Source organism: Mus pahari, chromosome 8 (assembly GCF_900095145.1).
Source record: "Mus pahari chromosome 8, PAHARI_EIJ_v1.1, whole genome shotgun sequence".
NCBI classification, from domain to species: Eukaryota; Metazoa; Chordata; class Mammalia; order Rodentia; family Muridae; genus Mus; species Mus pahari.
The window spans coordinates 71,447,674-71,473,834 of NC_034597.1; the positions used below are offsets into that span (position 1 = coordinate 71,447,674).

Below are 26,161 nucleotides of genomic sequence, written 5' to 3' on the forward strand. Positions count from 1 at the left end.
TCTATGTTTTTATACAATCTATGTACTTATAGTTCAAGTGGAAGTTTGAGATCAAGTCCTAATTCAATTAATCATAACCACATTCTTGAATATTTAGGGTAATTCATATTTCCATTATAGTTCATTAAATATGTTAATTCATATAACTTTCCAATTCATGAAATTATAAATTATTTATGCATTTCAAGATGATCAAGCAAAATGGTAAAGCTGAAAAGAAACAAAAAACTCACTTATCTTTTAAGGGATCAGGTAAGATTGTCCAAATGGTTTGTTTCATATGTAACATGGGTAATCTAGTTACCATGTATTATAGTGTAATGGTTTTTCAGGATCATGATTGATATAAGATTTCATGGCCTACAGTTTCAAGGTCTTGAGTGGCTAGAAAGAAATGAAATGAATGGAGAGATTATAAGGCATAGGTAGAATGGATAAGTTAACAAATAAAACGTCATAGTATTACTTGACTATACAATATATATATATATATATATATATATATATTTGGTAGTATCAGATTCTAGAGACAGTTATATTTAAAAATAAATACAGATATGTCATTTTTTGTTTCCTTGTGTGGTATTAGAGATTGAATCAAGAACTTCCATTTTCCATTTACAAGTACACACACACCAGATTTTATCAACAACTCTTTTCCCATTTCTTACCTCACAATGTTTCTCTTTTCTCCCCAATCCTGATGTTGGTTTATCATATCTTCATCTCAGAGAGGTATATAGAAAACTGTAAAGATAAAATGAGAGGAGAACCCATTCCTAGATAATTGAATGGAAGAGGTAAATGGATGGAACTAGAAAATATCATTCTGAGTAAGGTAACTCAGAATCAAAAAGACATATATTGTATGTACATACTGATTAGTGGATATTAGCCAAAAAGCACAGAATACCTAGGATACAAGCCATAGACCATAAGAAGTATAATAAGTAGAAAGGCTCCAAAAAGGATGTTTCAATTCCACTTAGAAGGAGGAAGGAAATAATCACAGGAAGCAGAGGGAGGGAGGGACATGGATGGGAGATGGAAAGGTGAAGGGAAAAGGGAAATAGAATCAGATGTGGGGTGGAGATAGAAGCCCAGAAGGACAAGAGAACGAATAGAGAAAAGCAGCATGGGGTGGTGGTGAAAGGTAGGGGACCCCCTATAAAGTATCAGAGACCCCAGAGGTGAGATACTCTAAGGACTTAATGGGGGTGACCTTAGCCAAAATGCACAACATTGAGGAGAGGGAATGCAAGTGAATCTTTCAAACTTATAATTCTTACAAAACAACTCCCAAACTAGGGCTCAGGGGACACTGAGCATGAGAGCAGAAAGACTGTAAAAGCCAGAAGACAGTGGGTTAGCTGTGAGATAGTTTGACCTAGTAATGTCACAATATACATTCCTGATATCTCACCAACATGACTGCCTAAACATGAACAATATACATTCCAAACTTGAATGGCCATGAGGCCTCAACCTTATACAAAGAAGGGCTAGCAACTGAGGAATGCTGAAATTGGGAAAAATAGTATTCCCTATGGAAGAGCTCATTAACTGGTGATTCAATATCAAATGATCATCCCTGAAAATGTATACACACAGACACACAGACACACAGACACAGACACACACACAGACACACACACAGACACACACACACACACACACACACACACACACAGATGAGTGAAGCAATATTTTTGTATTTGATGAAATTTATGTAACCTTTTACTACTGGAAGTGGAGAACTGGCCCTGTGCCTCTCCTGGACAGGAGCTTAGGGCTCACCTTGGTGATTGGAGTGGTGGTTTTGTCATAATGTTTGGTTTTCTTTTTAGAGATAGGCTTTCAGTAGTACAGGCTGACCTTGAGGTCAATAGGTAGCAGAAGCTGTTCTTAAACTAGTCTCATCAATACTAGAACAGACTTATAACACCATCTCAGTTTGTGGGAAGATGATTATTATATATGAGTTGAATAGAGTTGGGCTGGAGAGATGGCTCAGTCATTACAGGCTAAGCTCACAACCAAAAATATAAGAATAGCGTCTTAATATCCAGAGACTACCCCATCCGGGAATCCATTCCATCATCAGCCACCAAACCCAGATACTAATGTACATGTCAGCAAGATTCTGCTGAAGGGACCCTGATATAGCAGCCTCTTGTGAGGCAATGCCACTGCCTGGCAAACACAGAAGTGGATGCTCAAGTCAGCTATTGGATGTAACACAGGGCTCCCAATGGAGGAGCTAGAGAAAGTACCCAATGAGTTGTAGGGTGCTGCGACCCTGTAGGTGGAACAACAATATGAACGAACCAGTACCACCTGAGCTCGAGTCTCTAGCTGCATATGTAGCAGAAGATGGCGTAATCAGCCATCATTGGGAAGAGAGGCCCCTTGGTCTTGCAAACTTTATATGACCCAGCACAGGGGAAGGCCAGGGTCAAGTAGTGCGTGTGGGTAGGTAGGGGAGCAGGGGTGGGGGGTGGGGTATAGGGAACTTTCGGGATATCATTTGAAATGTAAATAAAGAAAATAATAATACATAAATTTATAAGAAAGGAAAAAAAGAAAGGAAAAAAAAGAATAGTGTCTTTTTTTTTTTTTTTTTTTTTTTGGAGGAACCCATCTTTTATTGGGGAGGGGTCATCAATCCTTCTTGGCCGCCACCTTCCTCATGGCTGCCAGCACGTTGCTCAGCTCCTCCCACTTTTTCTTAGCGCGGGCATGGCACTCCGGACATGGCGCGCCGCTCGTAGGGCGCGAAGCCACACACCTCCCGGATCATGTCCCGCACGAACTTGGTGTGCTTGGTGAGGCGCCCGCGGCACCGGCTGTGTCTCAGCTTGCTGACGTTTTTCGTCACCTTGTGGCCCTTGTTGAGGCCCACGGCCATGGGGTAGTGCAGGGCCATGGCTGCTGCTCTCCGATGGCGGCCCGGACAGGAAGCAAAAGAATAGTGTCTTAAGTGTCAAAAGGGAAATCGAGTCAAGGGTATAGGTAATGAATGAAATGCAGTTTTTTACATGGAAGTTACCACTATATGCCTGCATATGAGCTTCTGAGCTTCTTAGAGATTCAGAAAGCATCATATTATGTACCAAACTCATTACAGGGGAATTCTACCTTGCCTTTCTTGGAAAGCACAGAAGTTTGCAGCAGTTTGCTGTTAGTCCTTGTGCCTTTGTCCATAAGAGGATTTGTCTGAAAAATAGCATTATTTTGGCCACAGGAGAGTCAGGCACATGAATAATCAAATATAGGTTTTTCTTTTCTTTGCATGCAACTACTTCTCCATGATCTTTCACTTAGGAGAATTGAATTTTTGACTTGTATAAGATCATGATTTGAAAAAAACTAACATTTAAAAAACTGGCCTCAAAAATACACTATACTTTTACTTATTATAAACACAATAATTATTAAAAATAAAAACCACAAGCTTTATCTAATAAATTTGGTGGACAGACTCATTGCACATTGATGACTCAAGGCTCCTCTTCTTATGCATCAAGTACTATGATGCTAAGAAACATACAGTAATTTGTTTTGTTTTGTTTTATTTTTTTTTACTGCAAAAATAAGAAGCTTTTTAACAGGATGGGCCCCATTGAGATTTGAGAAACTCCTTCATCGTTCTATTAATATTAAAGAGCAATGTCCATGAACTCATGAAACTAAAGCTCAACTATGCTTTCACATTTTAAATTAAGAAATGAACGCATAAAGGTGTTTGTGATTATTAAATTTAGAATATTCCTGTCATGAGATTGAGTACCCATCCTAAAGTTTGCAAAGTTTGATTGGTTAGTGATATTAGTTAATGGAAAGTTTCCCTTCAGTTCAACTAATCTGTCTTATATTTGAAATTCTACTGAAAATAAGTTCCTCTGCCTTTAAATGTCTCTAAACTTGTAACTTCCATCAACAGCTCTCTAGAATACCCAGAGATCTGTACTGATGAGCTTATAATGGATAGAGTTCATGCCCAGGGCCATTTGGCTACATTTTTGAGCATTATTTGGTTTTGTTAAGCATGTGTTGATAACATCACTGGAACAATCTTGCAGTATTTATTTTTATAATATCTTTAATCTTTGATATCAAAGATCCATGGCCAAATTCTTGTGTGTTTTTCAATTTTTCAGTTAAAGAGCTCTCTTATCTTTGTTTAATCAAGATGAGGACTTTGATGTGAATGAAAATGAAAAAGTTCAGAGAACTTTAAGGATCTACAAATGCATCAAGCAAATTCAGTATGTTTGTAAAGTACAGAGTCTAATACGACAAAGAACCCTTAGGATTATCTAAGCAGAGCAGTTACAATAAGAAGGTATTTCATTGTAAGTTAACATGCATCTGCACCTAATCATGTTATAGAAGGACTTGTTTGATATTTTGTCTTCTGTAAGGTATCATTTTCATTCTTCATAAAGTAACATTTTCCTCCTAATATAATAGGAATGCCACTATTAATATTGACTTTTCATTTAATTGTTAGGCAAACTCAGATTCAAAGGCACATAATTATATCTAGACAAAGATGTCAAATGTGGGAAACAATGCAGTCTCCACAGCTGCTTCACAAGCTGTGGCACCTTAGCCATGTCTTTAAAATCTAATTAACTTTAGGGACATCTCTAAATTTCTCTTGGTGTAGATGCTCTACAAAAATCCAGTTTACTGAATTTACTTCTAGGCTTCAGATTTCCTTTTTTAAAATTAGATATTTTCTTTCTTTACATTTCAAATGCTATACCCAAAGCCCCTTATATCTTCCCCCCAGCCCTGCTCCCCAACCCATCCACTCCCACTTCCTGGCCCTGGCAGTCTCCTGTACTGGGGCATATGATCTTTGAAAGACCAAGGGCCTCTCCTCCCATTGACAGATTTCCTCTTTTAGCCACAAAATATAGCAAGAAGCAGAATAGTAATATGACTTTGAGTAAAGGCTACTGTGGTTTAGTCATTTGAGCATCTGTTTTCACTTTTTGCTTTGAATACTGGAGAACATTACTTCACTTCTTTGTACTTCAAGATTTCCTCTTTTAACCCATAACAGGGGTACAAGAATGGGTAGCTAATATTTACTGAGTGATTTTACTAAAAGGCTTTTTACAATAAATTAGATTTTACCTTAAAAGTCCATCTTGTCTTAAAATGAAAATATAAAGCACAGCAAACATATAAGAGACATAAAAACCATGACTGCTCAGCGCTCATATATTTTGCATGGAAGAAACCTAAGTAAAAGATCTTAATGGATCTATTAGCTTGTGGTGAATGAGTGAATTAGTTTGTTCTACAGTCAATAATATTTGAGACTGTTTCTTTTTTCTTAGCAATGCATTACACTAGTTTGTCTGCCTTTGATGTTTCCTGCACTGGATGCTCCTGAAGTTATCTATTTGAGGCCTTCCCAGAAGATTCATTAGTTTGTATTGAATGTGTCTGCTTGCCTCAAGGGTGAGGCAGAGCTTACCAAAGACAAAACACCTGTGCTTTCAAGTGAACATCAGTTCCATTTCTTGCTTCAATTCAACATTTAGTTTATTATTTACAACAGTCTGAATTTGTTGGGACCTAATTATTTTTGAAGGTAATTCATCCCCTACCTCACGTCACATCATTTGCAGCTGGCTGGAATCTTACCTATTTTTAGATCCAAATTCAAAGCATGATATTCTCAATGGAGAGCCCTTGCCTCCTGAACACGCTCCCTTTCGTAATCTATCAAAGTGTCACTGAGAAAGTGTTTAGATCATGATTTATGATGCCCTCAAGATTTGATTAATTCTGGCCATTTTTTTCTAAGAAAGGAAACAATAGTGTATTGAATATTATTAAATTATATGATGCAAAGTTACCATTTCATATACTAATCATTTTAAGGCATGTAATAAGATAGTATTATGACGATAAACTGTTGTTTGTAAGTCATTGAAGATTATGTCTACTTGGTAACATTTCAAGATGTGAGGGTCCATGATTCCTAAAGAATGGTAATCCCGACTCAAATAGTGTTTATTCTGTAGAGAATATATATGCAGGGGTCCATCATACATATGGTTGCAAGACAGAGCTCTAGACTTTGCAGGGTCAATTGAAAGCCTGTAAGTGTAGAAATGGTGACTTTTGCAAATTTCCCTTGATTCCTTGGCTCTATCTACAGGGGTATGGATGCCTTTGTGATTGGTTAAGGGTCTGGGAGATTTGAGGGACTTTTGCTGATTAAATATACTTGGCTCAAACTAAGTGGTGGGGCAGTTTCTGCAGTTCCTGATTGGCTGCCTGTGAAGCTGGCTCTGGAGAGGTGGTGGGGCAGCTTCCAGAGGGTCTGTCCATGGTGGATATGGTTTTTCCTATAATTGACTTGTTTTGAACTATTACAGTTCTGGGAATCAGAAACTTTGACCTAGTCTCCTAAACTGACAGTTTGCAAACTGTCATGTAGTTAACCTGGCCTCTCAAAGCCTGTTCAAGGTTTTCTTAGAACATATTATTTATTGTTGCTGTTGTAGTGATGGTGGTGGTAGCGGAGGTCATGGTGGTGATTATTTGCCTTTGTTTTTTAAATGTTTAAAGGACCATTCAGTTTCAAAACTCTCTGAGCTTTTGAGAAATACAAAGCCAATGTGCAGACTAGTTGACTTGGAACCTCTGATGATAAGGCCTGGCAATAATTTTTTTTTTTCAAATAACTATCACAGGGTATTGCACTGGTCTTTCATATTTTAGAATCTCAGCTTCTTGGGTCCGGGAAAATGCATATTTTTTTGGAGTTTATTTTTGTCTCTCTCTGGTAGCTGCTGACTAAGGCAGGTGTGATTGGTAGACAGGACCAAACTGCTTATCTTCACATGAATGTATTAATATATCATGCAGAGCTCCTGCTGGTAATATAACCATCCTGTTCTAGACTAAAAGTACCTTCCAAAAATCAAAAGTGCATATTGTGCTTAAGAGTTTGCTGTGAAACTCTCCCAGGTTGTCTGAGGAACAGAAAGCTTTGGATTCTTTTTGGCAGTTATTAAAGTATGCCCTTGAGAGTTCTGTTTGCCTGAATTCAATATTAAAATTATAAACATCTCATTCTCATCTCTCTTGAGCTTTCACTGGGATGAGTGGATCTAACTTGCCACATCTATGCCTTGGGAAATCATTGACCAACCTCCAGCCAGTAAGACTTCCAATACAACTGAGAAACATCTATTTCTATGATCTGGCCTTCTCTATTGGCTTCATGTTTTCTTCCATGGCTCTCTGAGAAGTTGTTTTCAAAAATACTGTTCCTAGATACCTTGTTTCTACTCTCTCTGTCAAGGAAATACAATCACTCCTCTAACTTCTCAGTGACAATCAAATGTTTATCTCCAATGACATTGTTTTAAGTTTAGGCACTCTTTTCATTGGATGTCCATGTATACATGTTCATGCTCAGTTATTGCACAATCTTCAAGTTAAATATATATATTCAAAATATTCAATATTCAATATATATATATATATTTAATATATTCAAAATATATATTCTTCAATAGTTAAGAATTATTGAACAGCTTTGGCCTTTTTGCTCTCAAGTCAACTGGTGGTGAGTTTTCTTGTTATTTTTAGTATATCCATTACAGAGATATCAGAAATTCTGGACCCTTTTGGACTGAGAAAGGATTCTATTCTGAAGGAGTTATACACTGCTGGTAGTAAGCAAGCCTTCAAAGCAAAACAAATTGTGATTCTCCAATAATCAATTGCTGAAAAGGGCAGGCATGTTATTTAACCTATCTAATTATATTTATCATCAATACTATTTAATTTAACATCGCTGGAAGCTCACATTGTTCACTCAGCTCACTGAGTTCACAGAATCTCAGTACTGTACTACAATGGACAAAGTGTCATCAGTTGATTTTAGAAAATGCAGTTAAATACTTTATTATATTGACAAATAAGGTTATATGTTTAAAATACTTGACACAAAGTGATTTGCAAATACCAATTACTTCTGTTTTCTCTAGAGTTTGTTTACTACTACTTGGCTAACATCTCATATTTTAATGGGAAAATTGTGGATTTACTTTTCTATTTTATATTAATGCTTCCATTAATAATGTCTTGGACCTTGATCATGAATTACGGTGCAAACCTACAGCTGAATCTGGTTGATGGACTTTTCTTTTCTCTTTAATCTCCTTTAACATTTTTTTTTGAAATCCATTTAAAGAATCATATTGAATGAAGCAAAAAAAAGTATGATGATAAGAATTTTTTTTGTGATCCTATTTAGTTTGATTTATTTGAATATAACTGGTGAGGAAAGTAAATAAAAAGAAATAATAACTTTTTCTCTTCTTTCTCCTATTCTTATTTCTCTTTTTCTTCCTCCTCCTCCTTTTTCTTCTTCTTAGTTGACTTAATTAGTAGGTGATGCCTCTACCTGAAAACAAATTGGGGCCAAAAAAGAGAAAGTACACTAAGCATGAATTATATTTAATATTTCTTATGAGATTCTTGCAGGTGATGCACTCAGCACACATTCAGATAAAGACACATGAATCCCTTGAGAGAAAACTAGGTTTGATCTACAACACTGAATCATCACCTCATCCTTTGTATCTAAAAGTGTTATAATTGATAGTTTAATTTATTTTAAAATAATTTACACCACACACTTTTACATGAAACTAGATCAAAGTTATATTGCTCTGATTCAAATAAAGTCACTTATTTTACTGAAAATTAAAACAAGTTAAGACATTCAAATTGAGAAAATTGATAAATCATACTATCTATCTGTCTATATCTTGAATCTCTTTCTTTTTTTATTATTTTCTTTATTTACGTTTCAAATGCTATCCCGAAAGTTCCCCATACCCTCCGCCCTGCCCCTGCTCCCCTACCCACCCACTTTCATTCTTGGCCCTGGCCTTCCCCTGTGCTGGGTCTTATAAAGTTTGCAAGACCAAGAGGCCTCTCTTCCCAATGATTGCCAATTAGGCCATCTTCTGCTACATATGCAGCTAGAGACACGAGCTCAGGGGGTACTGGTTAGTTCATATTGTTGTTCTACCTACAGGGTTGCAGCCCCCTTCAGCTCCTTGGGTACTTTCTCTAGCTCCTCCATAGGGGGCCCTGTGCTCCATCCAATAGCTGACTTGAGCATCCACTTCTCTGTTTGCCAGGCACTGGCATAGCCTCACAAGAGGCTGCTATATCAGGGTCCCTTCAACAGAATTCTATAAGTAGGCAAAACTCACAAAAATCAAATAAGGTTGAATGAGAGTGGAAGGGGCTAGGCCACAGCAGTCCTTGAACAATAACCAGGAAATCTGTATTTCAGACAAAACCCAATGAAACATCATATGGAAGCGTCATGTGACATGGTGAAATGCTAAAGAATGATTTATTGGTCCTCTTAGTATGGGTAAAAGGGACCAGAAAGCAGCCAGAATGCCACTGTAAGCCCACTACTGATCTCCAAACACACACTGGCCAGGAATAACTGATGGTGAACTCGCTAATCACAGCAGAGGTGTTGAGTGGAAAGAATCCTGGCATCAAATAAATTAGGTACCAGGAAAGAGGGTAAACTGGCATAAAACTCCAGATTCCTGATATTTATTTCAGTGACTTTAATGAAGTATAGATTACTTTACCATCTTTAAAACATTGCTCATTTCTTAAATTTTAATAGTTTATTTCTCTCTTTCCATGCCAGCAAATTCTTGCCACACCACCAATTTTTTTCTTTTAGAGTATTTCTAAACATTTAAAAAACAACTGTAAATGGACAAATATTGTTAGAAAATATAAAATTTAAACTTTAGCAGCTAAACCAATTGTTAGGCAAAATGATTTCAGAATGGTTCCAGAATGCACAATTATTTACATCAATTGCCTATAGATTGTAGATGTCCTAAATCACACAGATATCAAGAGATAGTGACTACTTGCTGGAGTTTACCAATTCAGGAAACAATAAACTAAGACTTAAACTAATCAGAACTATAAATTAGGTACCATCTATTGAAAAAACATGAATATTGTCTTTAAAAGAAAAGCACATGTAAATTAAAACATCTTGAGTGCTTCGTAGGTTTGAGAAATTTAAATCTAGGTGCATCTCCAGCAGTTATTATGATAACTCTTATAACTTAAAAGTGATAACTGATCATATAGATTTTAAATAATTTTCTTGGAGTTCACAAAACTTGGAAATAGCATGTCTTGAATCTGACCCAGATGACTGTTTCGATTGATCTTTTCCATACAACCTACTTTCAATTTAATACTAAAAATAGTGTGATTCTTTGTGTTGCTTTTTAAAAATTAGATAATTTCTTCATTTACACTTCAAATGCTATTCCCAAATCCCCCTATATGCTCCCCCCGCCCTGCTCCCCAACCCACCTACTCCCTCTTCCTGGTCCTGGCATTCCCCTCTACTGGGGCATAGGATCTTTGCAATACCAAGGGCCTCTCCTCCCATTGATGGCCAACTAGGCCATCCTCTGCTACATATGCAACTAGAGACATAGCTCTGGTTAATTCATATTGTTGTTCCTCCTATAAGAATGCAGACCCCCTTAGCTCATTGGGTACTTTCTCTAGCTTCTCAATTAGGGGCCCTGTGTTCCATTCAATAGATGACTGTGAGCATCCACTTCTGCATTTGCCAGGCAATGTGTAGTCTCACAAGAGAGAGCTATGTCAGGGTCCTGTCAGCAAAATCTTTCTGGCACATGCAATAGTGTTTGGTTTTGGTGGTTGTATATGGGATGGATTCCTGGGTGGAGCAGTCTCTGGATGGTCCTTCCTTCCATCTCATCTCTGAAATTTGTTTCTGTAACTCCTTCCATTGGTATTTTGTTCCCCATTCTTAGAAGGAGCGAAGTATCTTCTTGAGTTTCATGTGTTTTGCAAATTGTATTTTGGATATTATAAGTTTCTGAGCTAATATCCACTTACCAGTGAGTGCATATCATGTGTGTTCTTTTATGATTGGGTTACCTAACTCAGGATGGTATCCTCCAGATGCATCCATTTGCCTAAGAATTTCATAAATTCATTGTTTTTAATAGCTGAGTCGTACTCCATTGTGTAAATGTACCACATTTTCTGTATCCATTCCTCTGTTGAGGGACATCTGGGTTTTTTCCAGCTTCTGGCTAGTATAAATAAGGCTTCTATGAACATACTGGAGCATGTGTCCTTATTACAAGTTGGAACATCTTCTGTTGTTCTGGTAGATTCCCTATCCTATTTTGCTTGCTCGATTATATCCCTCCCCTTTTTACAAGATTCTCAGAGCCCCTTCTAATGTTTGGCTGTGGGTCTCTGCATCTGTTTCCATCAGCTATTGGATGATGCCTCTCAGGTGACAGTTGTATTAGGCTTCCATGTGCAAGCAAAGCAGAGTATTATTAATAGTGTCAGGAGTTGATCTCTCCCTTGAGATGTGACTAAAGCTGGGCCATCTGACTGTTCTCTCAATCTCTGCTGTTTTTAATCCCTGCGCATCTTGTAGTTGGGGCAAATTTTGGATCAAAGATTTTGTGGGTGAGCTGCTGTCTTCCTCACTCCACTGGAAGTCCTCCCTGCATACAGAGGATGGTGGCTTCAGGATCCATATCCCCTGTATCTTGGTTTTCATAGATGAGCAGTATTTCAGTGTGTAAATGTACAACCTGTTCTTTATCCATTCTTCATTTGAGGGTCACCTGCATTGTTCCTCAGTAGACCAGTAGAAGAATGTTTGTGTGAAACTTCTTTAGGGTGTGGGTGAAAGGTTCTGCAGACACCTTAAGTTCACTTAATTCATACCATCTATTAGTATCATTATTTCTCTGTTTAGGTTCTGTCATGATGACCTGTCTATTCGTCAGAGTGGTGTGTTGAGTTCTCCCACTAATAATGTGTGGAGTTCAATGTGTGAATTAAGCTTTAGTAAAGTTTCGTTTATGAATGTGGGTACCCTTGAGTTTTTGGTATATCTGTTCAGAATTGAGACTTCATTTTGGTGGATTTATCTTTTGATAAATATAAAATATCTTTCCCCATATCTTTTAACTAATTTTGGTTGAAAGTTTATTTGATTAGATATTAATATTAGAATAGCTACTTTCCTGCGCCATCAAGTCTACAGATTTAGACACATTTTTCTGCTGAGACCAGACAAGTTGGCCCTCTGCTACATATGCGCCAGGGGTCTCTTTCCAGCCTGTGTATGCTCTTAGTTTGGTGACTTAGTCTCTGGTAGCTCCCAGGGGTCCAGGTTAATTGACACTGTTTTTCTTCCTATGGGATTGTCATCCTCTTCAGCTCCTTCAATCCTTTGGAGATTCTTATTAAAGCCTGTTATTTTGAAGTAATGTATCTATTGTTCTTGCTGAGGTTTGTTTCTTGTATGTGCCAGAATATTGAATCCTGTTTTAGCAGATGTATCCATTCTGTTAGCCTCTGTCTTTTTTTTTGGGGGGGGGGAGGGGTTGAGCTTAGTAATGTTGTGAGATATTAATTACCAATGATTTTTAATTCCTGTTATTTCAATGTTGTTGATGGTAGTGTGTGTGTGTGTGTGTGTGTTTCCCTTCTTTTTCTTTTCTTTTTCTTTTTTCTTGTTGTTTGTTTTTTGCTGGTGTGAGATTATTTCCTGTGTTTTCTTGGGTGGAGTTAACCTACTTGATTTGGAGGTTTTCTTCAACTATCTTGCATAAGACTCGATGTGTGTGTGTGTGTGTGTGTGTGTGTGTGTGTGTGTGTATTAAATTTAATTTTTGTCTCAGAATATCTTGTTTTCTGATCTCTAGACATTAAATGTTTTGATAGGTATACCAGTCTGGGTCAGCTTTACTGGTCTCTGGGTATGCGAGATGCCCACTAGGCCATTCTGGCTTTGAGAGACTCTTTTGAAAAGTCTGGTGTTAATTCTGATAGGTCTGCTATGTTTTATGTTACTTGGCTTTTTTCACTTAAATATTTTTAAAATTATTTCTTTGTTATGTTCATTTAGTGTTTTTTGTTTGTTTTTGATTTTGTTTTTGTTTTTTTCAAGATAGGGTTTGTCTGTGTAGTCCCGGCTGTCCTGGAACTCACTCTGTAGACCAGGCTGGCCTTGAACCCAGAAATCCACCTACCTCTTCCTTACAAGTGCTGGGATTAAAGGTGTGTGCCATCACTGCCCGTCTACATTTAGTGTTTTGATTATTATATGGTGGGAGGATTTTCTGGTCCAATCTATTTGGTGTTCTGTAACCTTTATGTATTTTTATTGGCATCTTTTTTTTTTTTTAAGGTNNCNAAAGNAAAGNTTTTTTTTTTTTTTTTTTTTTTTCAATGATCATGTTGAAAATATTTTCTGAGCCTTTTAATGAGAGTCTTCGTCTTCTATTCCTTTTATTCTTAGGTTTTCATAGTGACCTGGATTTCTTGGATATTTTGCTTCAGAATTTTTACATTTAACATTTTCTTTGACTGATGTATTAGTTTCTTTTATAGTATCTTCAATGTGTGAGATTCTCTCTTATGTCAATTTTATTTTTTTGGTGTTATGTCTGTAGTTCCTGTTCTCTTCCCTAGGTTTTCCATCTCCAGGGTTGCTTGTCTTTGAGTTCTCTTTATTGATTCTATTTCCGTTTTCAGGTCTTGAAGAATCTTATTCATTTCTTTCACCTGTTTGATTGTATTTTCCTGTATTTCCTTAAGGGATTTATTCATTTCCTCTTTAAGGGCTGCTATGATCTTTCTAGGATTGAATTTAAGGTTCTTGAGTTTTAGCTGTGTTAAAACATCCAGTACTTGGTGTAGAACGATAATTGGGCACTAGTGGTTCCATATTGCCCTAGCTTGTGTTTGTTGTGTTCTTCTGCTAGCCTTTAGCTATTTGGGTCCCTCTGGTTTTGGCTGGATATTCCTGATGCTGTCAGGACTCCTCAGGGAAGCAGGCAGATCCTTAGGCCTGACAATGGACCTTGGGGTACAGCAAGCAATTCACCTCTGCTGGATGTTCTCCAGATGGCAAGCAATGTTCCTGAGGTCCAGCAGGCCTTCCCAGGAAGGGAAGCAGAGCTGTGGGCCTGATTGTGGAGCTTAGGTGACAGACTGCAGCTCACCTTTGCTGTCTGTAACCCAGATGGATGTAGAAGTCAATGGGTAGGCCAGACAAGTTCTTGCTTGTGTGTTCCTGGGGCCCCACAGTCCCCATTTTTACCTCTTTATTGTTTCCTGTTCCTATCTTTCCTTTAAGCTTTCCATTCATCAACATTACTAATATATCTGTATGATAAACATGAAAATGCAGTTTTGATGCAGAAATTGAGATTACCATGAAGTACAAAGTATTCCAGGTAGAACATGTCTCTTTTATCCAAAGCTGTAAATTTATTCTGCTTAAGGCATATAAATGTTTTGCATAGTTTACAATTAGAACACAATGTATTATTCAGTAATTATATATAGAAAAAAAGCAATAATATTTTAAATAAACAGAAAAATTACTAATGTTTGGTAATAACCATTTTCAATAATAACTTACTGGCCATGGAAAATTCAAGCCTAATACTGCGCTTACAATTAAATAGTTTAATACATTATTTACAATTTAAACTATTTTGGGCATACTTAACAATCTCAATTTTCTTATACTTTCCTTTTCCTTTCAATATCCAATTTCTTTGTTTAAGGTTTATATTATAACATCAAGCTTCTGGCCATAAAAATAGAAACACATTTTTAGTAACCATTGCTGTTATCCTAAGAATACTCTTGGATCTATGAGGTCTCACAAATTCAGGTCTTTTCCCCAATACCAAATGTCTTGAATTCCATACAATTGAGCGAGGGAAGAGTTTTACATTGCTTTTCTAATTAAAGTGCAGAAAGTTAATAGCTTTGGACATCTCTGCAAAATGAGTAAATGCATACCCCAGCCTTGACATTTCCTCCAGTATTGATTTGAAAACACTAAATATATTTTATTTTGTGGGTCCAGAGCAGAAAATCCACGTAGTAATTGTTTTCCATTGATATTCTCTCCATGAGTTTGCATTTGTAGGATACGAATTGGCATTTATAATTTAAAGCCAGTCAAATTATAGAATTTGTGGGTTGCAGCTCTTTATTTTTATTAGTCTATCCTTGAAAAGTGATGGGATGATTTTTTTTACAACCTATTCATTTATCTCTGGTTTCAAATTGATTAAACAACATCTTTACCCACAGAAGAGAAAAGGAGAATTTTGCTCAGCAGTTCTTTCTAGAATAACATTTCTTAGAAAACTTATTTTGACACTTCCAGACCAAAGGACCAGTGAGAAATTGCATTTCCATTAAATATTTTAACAAGATAGATTAAATACAGCAGTGCAAGTCTGGCAGGCTGGAGGGCTTCCTTGAATCCTGGTGACCTAAGGAACTTTCACCTTTGCATAGGTGTTAGAAGGATAGCTAATGCCCTGAATATTGATTATATGTCATGAGCAGAAAAAGTCATGGCAGTCATGTTCACACTGGCTATGAGATGAAGCTGAGGCAAAGGTCAATTGTGGATAAATGAAATGTAAACTCAGCAGTCATGTGCTCTACCTGTCTGAGGTTCATGGTCCAGGCCAACTCTAAGGGGTGCTGAAACCAGAAAATTTAGATTTCATATAGTTCACAACATTTTCTGTGAAATACAATAAGTAAACTGGTTCAAAAATATGTGTGCCGTTCTATTAAAAAAAATGAAGTTAGAGAATGTCAAGATAAAATGAAGTTAGAAAATGTCAAGATAAGCTGGCACATGGAAGTTGGCAAAGAGTAATTTTACAAATGGTTGGAGATTGAGACTGTTGGTATAGTGCTACCGAGGCAGTTTTCTTTTTGTAGGAATGAAACAGGCAGAATTGGAAAAGATTGGATGGTTGAACAACACACACACACACACACACACACACACACACACACACACACACTCACACACACTCCTCTCAGTTGACAATAATATGTAATATGGAGTACAGGTGGAAATTCATATATTTTTCTTCATCCTTGTGCTATACCTTCTCCCAAAACAATACATATATACATATTCACACACACACACACACACACACACACATATATATATATATATATATATATATATATATATATTAAAAGCAAGTTTATTATTTTTTTCTGCTTTTTCTCTTGTGTCTCTACCTATGTCTTTGCCNTCCCAAAACAATACATATATACATATTCACACACACACACACACACACACACACATATATATATATATATATATATATATATATATATATTAAAAGCAAGTTTATTATTTTTTTCTGCTTTTTCTCTTGTGTCTCTACCTATGTCTTTGCCATAAACATCTACTTGTTTCCCTAAGGCAGATGAATGGACTTCCCTTGACTGTTATCACTCTGTTATCTGCTGATAATGCCTTGTAACATTCCATAATTTGTTTTTATCCTTCTTGATTGTTAGTTCTATCCCCATGTTCTCACTGTTCCGATTACAAACCACTGTAGACTTTTCTAGACCCAGTAAAGCTAAAGAAACTCATGACAAGTTCTAAAAGACTGTACCTGCTATGAAGATTATTCTTTACAAGACTAGTCTTCCCCTCACAGTAAAAAGAAGGCAGTAAGCTTGTTAAATAGGAACTAATTGTACCTATGAATCAAAACCTTTCATTACTTGGCTTTCTCTATGTTTAAATTATTTTTGCCTACTTAATTTGGTTAAGTCATTTCAAACATTCTTAGAAGTCTTCTGACTTCAATTTAATGTATTTTAAATAGAAAATATTTCAGATTCTATTAACTATTCATAACAAGCTTTCATAGAAGACATACAACTATCTCAGATGTAGTGAGCTTACATAGAACAGATAAGGGTCTGTATATCTATTAATTCAGAGTAATATGATAACTATAGCCATAAAAGTATTTCAGCAATGTAGCATATGTCTAAATGGTAGAATGAATGTCAGTTATTGCTGAGGATTTGGCTTGAACCCCCCAGTAACCTTAGTGACATAGAGTCCTGCCTGTGTCTACATAGATAGATCTTTTGACCTCTTCAGACCAAATGCAATTTTAGTGTATTCAAGACTGACATAAAATGAAAATCTTGTCCACAATGTAATTTAAAGTCAAATGACAAATTCATTAATCATATTTCTCTCCATTATAATGAATAAAAAGCTCATTGAATCACACTTTCATATTAGTTCTTCTCTGGGCATGTGAAGTTATGCACACTTAGTTTTGGAATTCAAATTCTACTGATTTCAAAAGACAAAATAATGCTGTCATTTCAGATGTTTCACAATAAGTTTTAGAGAGGATTTCCCTAGTTAGAACAAACAAATGATTTTGCAAGGTAAACTCCAAACCTATACATTTATTGTATTTTTTAATACTTTTTCCCATGGTGACTGATGACGACATGGTAAAAATTCTAGGAGCCTGATCTAGCAAAAGCTACAAATCCTATTCTGCTTACTGATTTTTACAAAGACCTTTATACATCAGTAAACATTTACCACAAAGTGTCACATTTACAGCAAGGGATTCTTTAAATGAATAGATGTGCTTAAGAAGACCTGAAATTCTTCATCTGTTCACTTGGTATGAATGCCAGTCCCACTACACATAGTTTTCCTCATCAGAAAATAGTGATTGCCTAGAAAATCTTTACTTCATTTACTAATTCTTCATGTTTGAGCATAAATGTCACTTTTCTAGTTCAAATCCTCTTTTTGGAATTCTAATTACATATATAATTTTCTTGAGATAGTGAACATTATTTTCATTATAATTATATAAGTATTATCTTAAATTTTTACTGTCATCCTAAATAAGATATAGCATAAAAGTATTTTAAGTATATTATCTCAAAATATTCTATCTTTACCTATAACTGTGAACAATCATATTGATAGATGAAAAAATTACAACAAGCAAATAATTATTAAAGTATTATTGCTTCCTTAAATAACTTATTTGCAGTAACTTCAAAAATTGAATTCTTGTTACGTGTTTAAAAATGTAATATATTAATAATTTGTTTTACATGGGAGACAAAAACTCTTCTTTGTAAAACCCAAATGAAGGCATATAGAAAGCCACTGTGATTCTCTGTGAAATTAAATCTGTTTTACATTTCTTTGGTTTCATTTTATAGAGTTTTTTAAACACTCTACACAGTGAACCCCCAACAAGAGTTATTTCCCCAAGTTGAAATATATTAAGTGCCATTTTCCACTTCTCCAGAATCAGATAATTGGTGTGAAATATGAATTTAAACTGTGAAAAGAAAACTAAAGATTGAAATATTTACCAATAGAAGACAAGGCATGTGTTCCTTGGCAGTCTGCAGGTCATTCTGGTCAGGGATTCATGCAGGTTAACAATAGCTCTTCTTCTCTCCACCTCTTCTCCAAATCCAGTCTTATGTCTCACACTCAATCTCTAGCAGACACACCCACTGTACCCCTTTCATTCTGCCCACATCTCCAATGCATCACACAGATCATCTACTCCAACCTTAGATTTCCCCCACTCTTTACATTATTTCATCCATCAACAACAGTGGGCATCCCTCCAGAAACTAGCAGTCTACTCCACTGAGGGACAGACAGGCTAACTGCAGAAATCCCTCATTCTCACTTTTCCTAAATGCAATGCCTCAGCCTCACCAGCAATTCTGTAGCCACACTTCATTCCATCTTCTCTGCTTCTATTGAGCTGATTCATGAGATCTTCTTCAAGTTCCTCTCTACTCATCCTTTTACCTCAGCTCCAACTCCAGCAGGCATTTCTTGGGAACCTGTCAGAAAATCTGCCAGAGAAGCCAGAAGGACAGAGACTCAGACAGGCAAGCTTTAGTCTGCTTGCTATGCTCTTCTCCAGATCAAATCCCAACTCTCTTCCTAAACTCTGCAGTGAACTACCTGTTGTTGCCTCTCCCATTCCGATTCCTATGTGTTACCTGTTAATATCTAGAAATACATTTCACTTGGAAATCTTGGTGACCACCACTAGCAGATCCCAGAAGAATTCCAGACCAGGCAACACAAAACCACCACACCTTCCTAAAAACAAGAAAGTGAAACAATAAAACAATGTAAAAACAAATACTAAAACTAAAATTCCTTGCACCCAAAAAGGGGAAGACAAACTTTAAGCATCTGGAATTACAATCAACCCAAACTAGATGCCTAAACAGCAGCATAAAGGCAAAATCAGTAACAGACAGGATAGTATGCCACCAGTAAAGCCCAGAAACCCAGCCACAGTATTCTCTGAGGGTTGCAACACAGCAGAAGCATAGCGCAAAGTGGTAGACTAAATGAAGAAAAACAAATAATGTTATATATTCTATCATTATATATCATTTAATTAAATTATATAATAATAGAGTAAATGACTAAGACTAGGGCAGGGAGAGATAGATACCCCTAGGAGTGGAAATAGAATAGAGGGTTACAAATTGATCTCAGAGGACTGGAATAGGAGGTTCAAGTCAAAGAAGAATGATGAGATAAAGAACACTGGAAGACACTACCACAATTAATGGGTATTTGCACAATAGAATGGAAATTTAATAGGTTAGACAATTCCTAAAATTTATACAAATATAAGAATGATCTAAATAAAATCACCAAGTATTGGGGGAGACAGAATCCCAACTGGGCATCTCTTGTCATGTAATTATGCTTCCAGTATTGTGAATATGTTATATCTAATGGAGTTGTTAGCCAAAGGAGTCCCATGGTCATCTCTGAACAACCCACACTGTTGCCACACTGTTATAGGTTGAACTCCACAAACTGTCAGAAAGGCCTCATTGTTCAAGACCATACATACACAACTCACTGAACCTGGAGAAGTCAAGCTGATGCCTATGCAGAGCCTACACCATTACATGTTGACATCTTTAGAACAGGAATATACTCTGCATGCTAGTAATGATGTCCTGCCTGTAAGACATGCTAGGGCAATGATGGCACAAAGCTTGTGGTAGTAATCAATAACATCTGATTTGACTCAAGGCCTTCTCTATAAGATGCAAACCATACCCCACACTGTTTTGGTATCAAGAACCAGGAGTACCAGAGACTAGATATCCCAAGAGACCTAAGGTAAATCCATATATTACTGTTCTAAAGAATAAAAAAATAAACCAACCAAACAAACAAACAAGTAAAACATAACAACAAAATGACTCCTAATGACATCCTGCTATACTAATACGTCAGTGTCTTGCTCAGCCACCATCAGAGAAGCTTCCTCCTGCAGCAGATGGGAACAAATACAGAGACCCACAGCCAGACAGTGTGCAGAGAGAGACCTTGGAACACTTGGCAGTCCATAGGATGTCTCAATCAAATCCTTCCGCTCTGGACTTAAGACACCGTATGGAAATAGATGAGGAAGAAATGTAAGAGCCAGAGAGGATGAAGGGCACTGAGGAAACAAGGGCCTCTTAATGGACACATGCCCTGATCCGTAACCCAAGGAAGACTTCAGTTAAAAGTTCTTGCAAATGAAAATTTACCTTTTTTAGAGGAAATCTCACTGGGGATGAAAACTACTTTTAAGGGTTGGCTGCATGCCTAGAGATAAATGACAAACTGAACATGACCTCGATAGCATCACTGGACGTTCTGTACCTCATAATATCATGTCTGGGATTTTTATTTCATTTTTTATTATATCTTATTTATACATTTATTTATTTTTCCTTTCTGTTTACCTTCCAGGTCCTTTGTAGACATATTTCAGGTTTCAATGTAGTGTTTTTATGGAATTCCTGTGTGTGTGACTAGGAGGTATATGTGCCTTCTCCTGGGCTGTTTTCCTTCTGTTTGTTTTGTTTGTTTTGTTGTTATTCCACTGAAACCTGCTTGCTTTATCTTAAGAGCTTGAAAGGAGGTAGATTCAGATGGGAGAGGAGTTTGGGAGGAACTAATAGGAGCAGAGGTAGGGCAAACCATGATTTGAATATATTATGAAAATTCTCTTTCCAATTCAAGGGAAAAAATAACTGTCTAAATATACTGTCAAAGGTTACAGATGTTTTTCTCTTCAAAGGAACCTTCAAAATAACAAATGGAAGTTAACATCTCTGATCATCTGCAGGATTCTTAGCAAGATGCAGTTCACATCACTTAAAAGCCACAGGGCAGCTGCCAGTTCTTATATCTGCGGGAAGGCTTAGCGTTTTTGTTTGTTTGTTTGTTTGTTTGTTTGTTTGTTTTTGACCTCTATGGAATCCCCCGAAGCCAAATAGGCCAAGGGAACGTTCCCATCGGATAAGAGCTTCTCCTCTTTTCTATCATGGGCAACTCACCATTACATAAAAAAAAATCACCCCAGGCCAGGGAAATACATGTCAAACTAAAATTAAAGATAGTCAAAAAACAAGCCTCATTGTTTTGGGAGGAAGTCCTTCAGATAGCGCCATGCTTGGCCAATGATAATATTTATCCGGACTCATGGATCAGAGTAGCTTCTTTTATCAAAAACAAAGATACTGGAGAAGGAAAAATACCCTCCCATGATTTTTTTTTTTTTTTTGCCAATCTTAGATGCAATTAGGCAGTGCATAGGGCCATCCAAATTAGGACAGACTGATAGCAACACAGCTCCTGAGCCCTCTCAGTCAGATGAACCCAAAGATCAAGGTCCTAAAACCACTCCATTTCAGTTCTCATAGCCCTTACCCAATTAATAAGAGAAATAAAATCCATCTACCCACCACTGCCTCCTTATGCCTCAGAGGAAACTCTAAGTAAACGATCTGCTCTTCCCCCCCCTCCTTCTTCCACTCAAAGGCAAGGCTTCATTAAAAAACCAAGGAGCTACCACCTTCACCCCCCCTTCCAACCAGAAAGAGGTATCTCTCCTCCTACTTCTTCAAGCAGTAAAAGCGAAATACCTTCAAAACTCATAGATGAAGCCCCACCTAAATCCATAGTGGCTAACCCGCAACCATCTACCACCCAACAACTTTGTCATATTTGATACTGTCTTGCAAAAACTAACCCTGCCTTCCATGCTACTCAAGAGTTCAATACAAAACTAAAAATCCAAACAGCTCAAGCATTCCCCGTTAATATCAACTCCAGCCGAAATAAACCCCTTAAATGGTACCCACTCCAAGCCTCAGACTTAAAAGAACCCAGGCAGGCAGTGAAGGACTCACCCTGGACAAAATCTCTCCCACAGAGCCATATTACCAACTTAAATACCACCACCATCCGTACCACCACCCCCACAAGATTGGAGAGATATTTGTCTTTCTGCCCTTCCCCGGACCAACGTTTTTTGGAATGGGAAGCCTTATTTCGAGGTAAATGCCATCAACAAGTCAGGCAAAACCAGGGCAGATGTGACACCCCATGAGGTTTTAATGAACTCTTTGGCCAGGAAGACTTTTCTACTGGAGCACAGCAGACAATTCAGCCTGGCAGGGTCCATCGCTGTGCAACCCAAGCTTGGGATAGGCTCACTCCCCGCTCAGGGTCACAAGACCCTGCTTCTTCCCTGCTCTTTCTCCAACAAAAGCCAGGAGAATCCCTATCTGATTTTATTCTCAGAACTAAAATAAGCCTAGAAAGAAAAATTCCCAACCCCACAGCCAGAGGCCTCCTTCTTAAAACCATCGTATGGGGAGATATGGCCTCTGAATCCAGAGGAGCTTGCCAGGGTCTTCGGTAGGAACAACGAGATAGATGGATTATGGCAACTGGAGATATAGGAACAGTATAACACCAGATTACATCCGTGGCTTCAGCAGTTGTAGCAGCAGTAAAAACAGAAAGAATCTGCTTCAAATGTGGAGAGGCAGGACATTGGAGGGATGAATGGCCACAAAACTCTTTCTCCACAGTAGATTCTAATCACAGTAAGAAAATCTGGCCCTGCTGCAGAAAAGGTTTCCATTGGAGGAGATACTGTACTGCTGTATATGATAAGGATGGTGAGGCACTAGAGCCTTTAAACTTCAGACGGCACAACCCTCAGCCCCAACAATAAGACGGACAACTATTCCCATAGAAGCCTTATGGGTATCCAGCATCTCAGAAGGCTCCCATCCAAAATTAACCATTAAGATAGACAATAAGCCATTTGTATTAGTCAGGGTTCTCTAGAGTCACAGAACTTACGGATGTGCTCTATATAGTAAAGGAATTTATTGATGACTTACAGTCTACAGTCCAAATCCCAACAATGGTTCAGTAGTAGCTGTGGATGGAAGTCCAGGATCTAGCAGTTGCTGAGTCCCACACCGCAAGAAGGCGAAAGAGCGAGAGCCAGACTCCCTTCTTCCAATGTCCTTATATGGTCCCCAGCAGAAGGTGTAGCCCAGATTAAAGGTGTGTGCCACCACACCTTTAATCCCAGATGACCTTGGACTCAGAGATCTCCCTGTCTTAATCTTCTGGATTCAATCACCACTATGTCTCAAGATCTCCAATACCAAGATCCAGATCAGAAACTTCTATCTCCAAGCCTCCAGATTAGGTTCACTGGTGAGCCTTCCAATTCTGGATTGTAGTTCATTTCAAATATAGTCAAGTTGACAACCAGGAATAGCCACTACACCATTCAAATGTTTTATTGATACTGAAGCAGACAATTTTAAGGCAGCAAGAGATCCCAGGTGATTGGCAACTGATGCCTGGGCCCCATCCCATAGGCATAAGGGGTACCTCTCATGCATTCATCACTAAACAGGCTTACAAATGGGAAGACCTGTATGGGGTTACTGGCCTTATATACCCCCCTGGTGGCTCAAGTAGCCACCAATCTTCTAGAGAGAGAGAGAGATTTACAAGTCTTAGAGGTGGTTCTTGACACCCAACCAGAAAGAGACCACATTATAATAGAGGACATTACCTATAAAGATAGTACCCAAGGAGACCCTAAAAACCCTCCACCAAATCAACCCCAATTCTAGGGGCCACTGTGAGATTTAGTATTCCCTGCCTAGATTGGCTTTCCAATGAAGCCATCTGGATCCCACAGTGTTCTCTATCAAGGGAGAAGCTCAGAGCCCTCACACAGCTGGTAGGTCAGTTGTTGCTACAACACCTCCACCCCTTCCACCGTCCATGGAACCCCTGTGTTTGCTATTCAAAAAAGAGCTCAGGGGGATGGAGATTATTACAAGATCTGAAGGCAGTTAACAAAACCATGTGTGTCTAGAGCTCCCCACAAAGAGGGCTACCCCACATCTCAGCCATCCCTGTCAATGTTCCCCTATTAACAATAGACATAAAAGACTGGAGACCAGGCTGTCTATGCACAGCCCACTGAGGCACCCGGCACCTGTTGCTTCATGCTTTAAACAGTCTTCCCATCTTCATTCCATCTTGGTGCAATACAAAAGATAAACATGGAAATTGAGTAGCAAACAAACAAAAAAACAACAAAGCCAGGGCAAATGAGATTAATTTTTTCAATATATAACCACTGAAATCTAGAACCACATCACATAACTGTTAACAGTTCAGAAAACTTGAACAAAGGACGTCAAATACTCCATCACCAGCTAACCATATTCCTTAGTTTTAATAATGCCATTCTATACACTTTCTTGAAAACAGCATTTATTTCTTACATACATAATTTAAATGATTCTGGAAGTAACAGGAGCATTTTGAGCTAGAATAAATTAGTTTTTCCCACACTACCTTGGTCCGTTATAATGAGTTCAGTGCATCTGCATTACCCATTTTCTATTTCTACTAGATAGACGTATGTAATCTAGCAATCTAGCTTAAACTTACATTAATTTACTTTTCATAAGGTTTAGCATAATAAACATAAGTGGTAAAATGGACCCTTCAGTGGGGCAGTGAACTGTGCCAGGAAACTTGGTAAGTGTGAGTAGATTCTGGAACCCTGTCACCTCATACCTGAATATGGTTGGAGTTTCTCTACTCCCAAACCAGATTCCTGGCTTGGAACATGTGACCACAGCTCCCCACAGGAAGAATGTTAACACTGGTCATGTAGCACAAAAACACAGAGTTCTCTAAGCTAATGAGGTATCTACATGGGCACTGAGGGTTTAGCCAATAGGCTTCCCTTCTGGGACATTCCTTTCTGTAGAAGGTATTTAATCTCTGGTCCACCCTGAGGAAGTTTTATGTACCCATTTTCAATGATAAACAATCAATAAATGGTATGGACACGCATGGCATCTCTCTCTCATCAAGAACCACCATGGGGAGCATGAAGGGAGCCTTTCTCTCCGGAACCATGCCAACAAAGTCTCCCGCAGAAGGTCCCTCAGGGATCCCGTATATTTTCCCCCTGAGATAAGCTTGAGTTCCTACATCACCCTGCCCCTGGCTCTGCCTCAGCCCATTGGCCTCCTCTGTTCCCAACTCCTCTTGACTGTCTACATGTCCAGGAGTTTGGGAACCCCTCCCCACTGCCTGGTCTCCTCTTTGCAGGCCCATGGGCCCCCTCCATTCCAGATTCTATGAGATTTCTGGAAGTGACTTGATGACCCAGGAGATTAGGAACCCTCAACTCTTCAGCCTCAGCCTGTCTTGTTTCTCATCTGGCCTGAGGATCCAAGGCTGTATTTTATTACCCCCTTAGTGGTGCACCAGTGCTTTCCTGAGTCCATCACCCAATGATGGTGTAGTGTAAATGTAGTCTAGCCTGGCCTGAGGAGTTCCTTAGTAGCGAGAGACATTGTATAAAACTAACTGATCACTGTGTTAATCTAGAATGACACCTGACCATAAATCCAGTTCAGACCTTTATTTGCATGGTCTCTTCCAGTGAGGAATTTCCTCTGCTATCAGAAAGCAGTTCTTTGTGGAGTAACTCCATATTTTGCATATTTATCTAAATTACATTCTTATATTTATTTTAAGGAACAGTACCAACTTGGTGTAGTTTAATTGCATTTGTTCACATCAATATACTTGTTCTAGATTTAGTTGTTTGTGATTAAATAATCTCAGGTTAATTTGGCAATGGTACAAAAAAGCCATCAATATTACTCTGAGGTGACCTTAGAAGAATTTTCATTTAAAACAGAAAACATGGACCACTAACCCCAATAGAGGCATGTGACACTTTAAGTATAAATGTACTTTAGTAATACATATATAAAACTTCAAGTCGTTCTG

At 37.9% G+C, this 26,161-nt stretch overlaps 1 pseudogene; it reads right to left on the reverse strand.

The window, feature by feature from the left end:
- Positions 1 to 2,661: 2,661 nt before the first annotated feature.
- On the reverse strand, positions 2,662 to 2,942 carry LOC110325949 (annotated as a pseudogene).
- Positions 2,943 to 26,161: the final 23,219 nt, after the last annotated feature.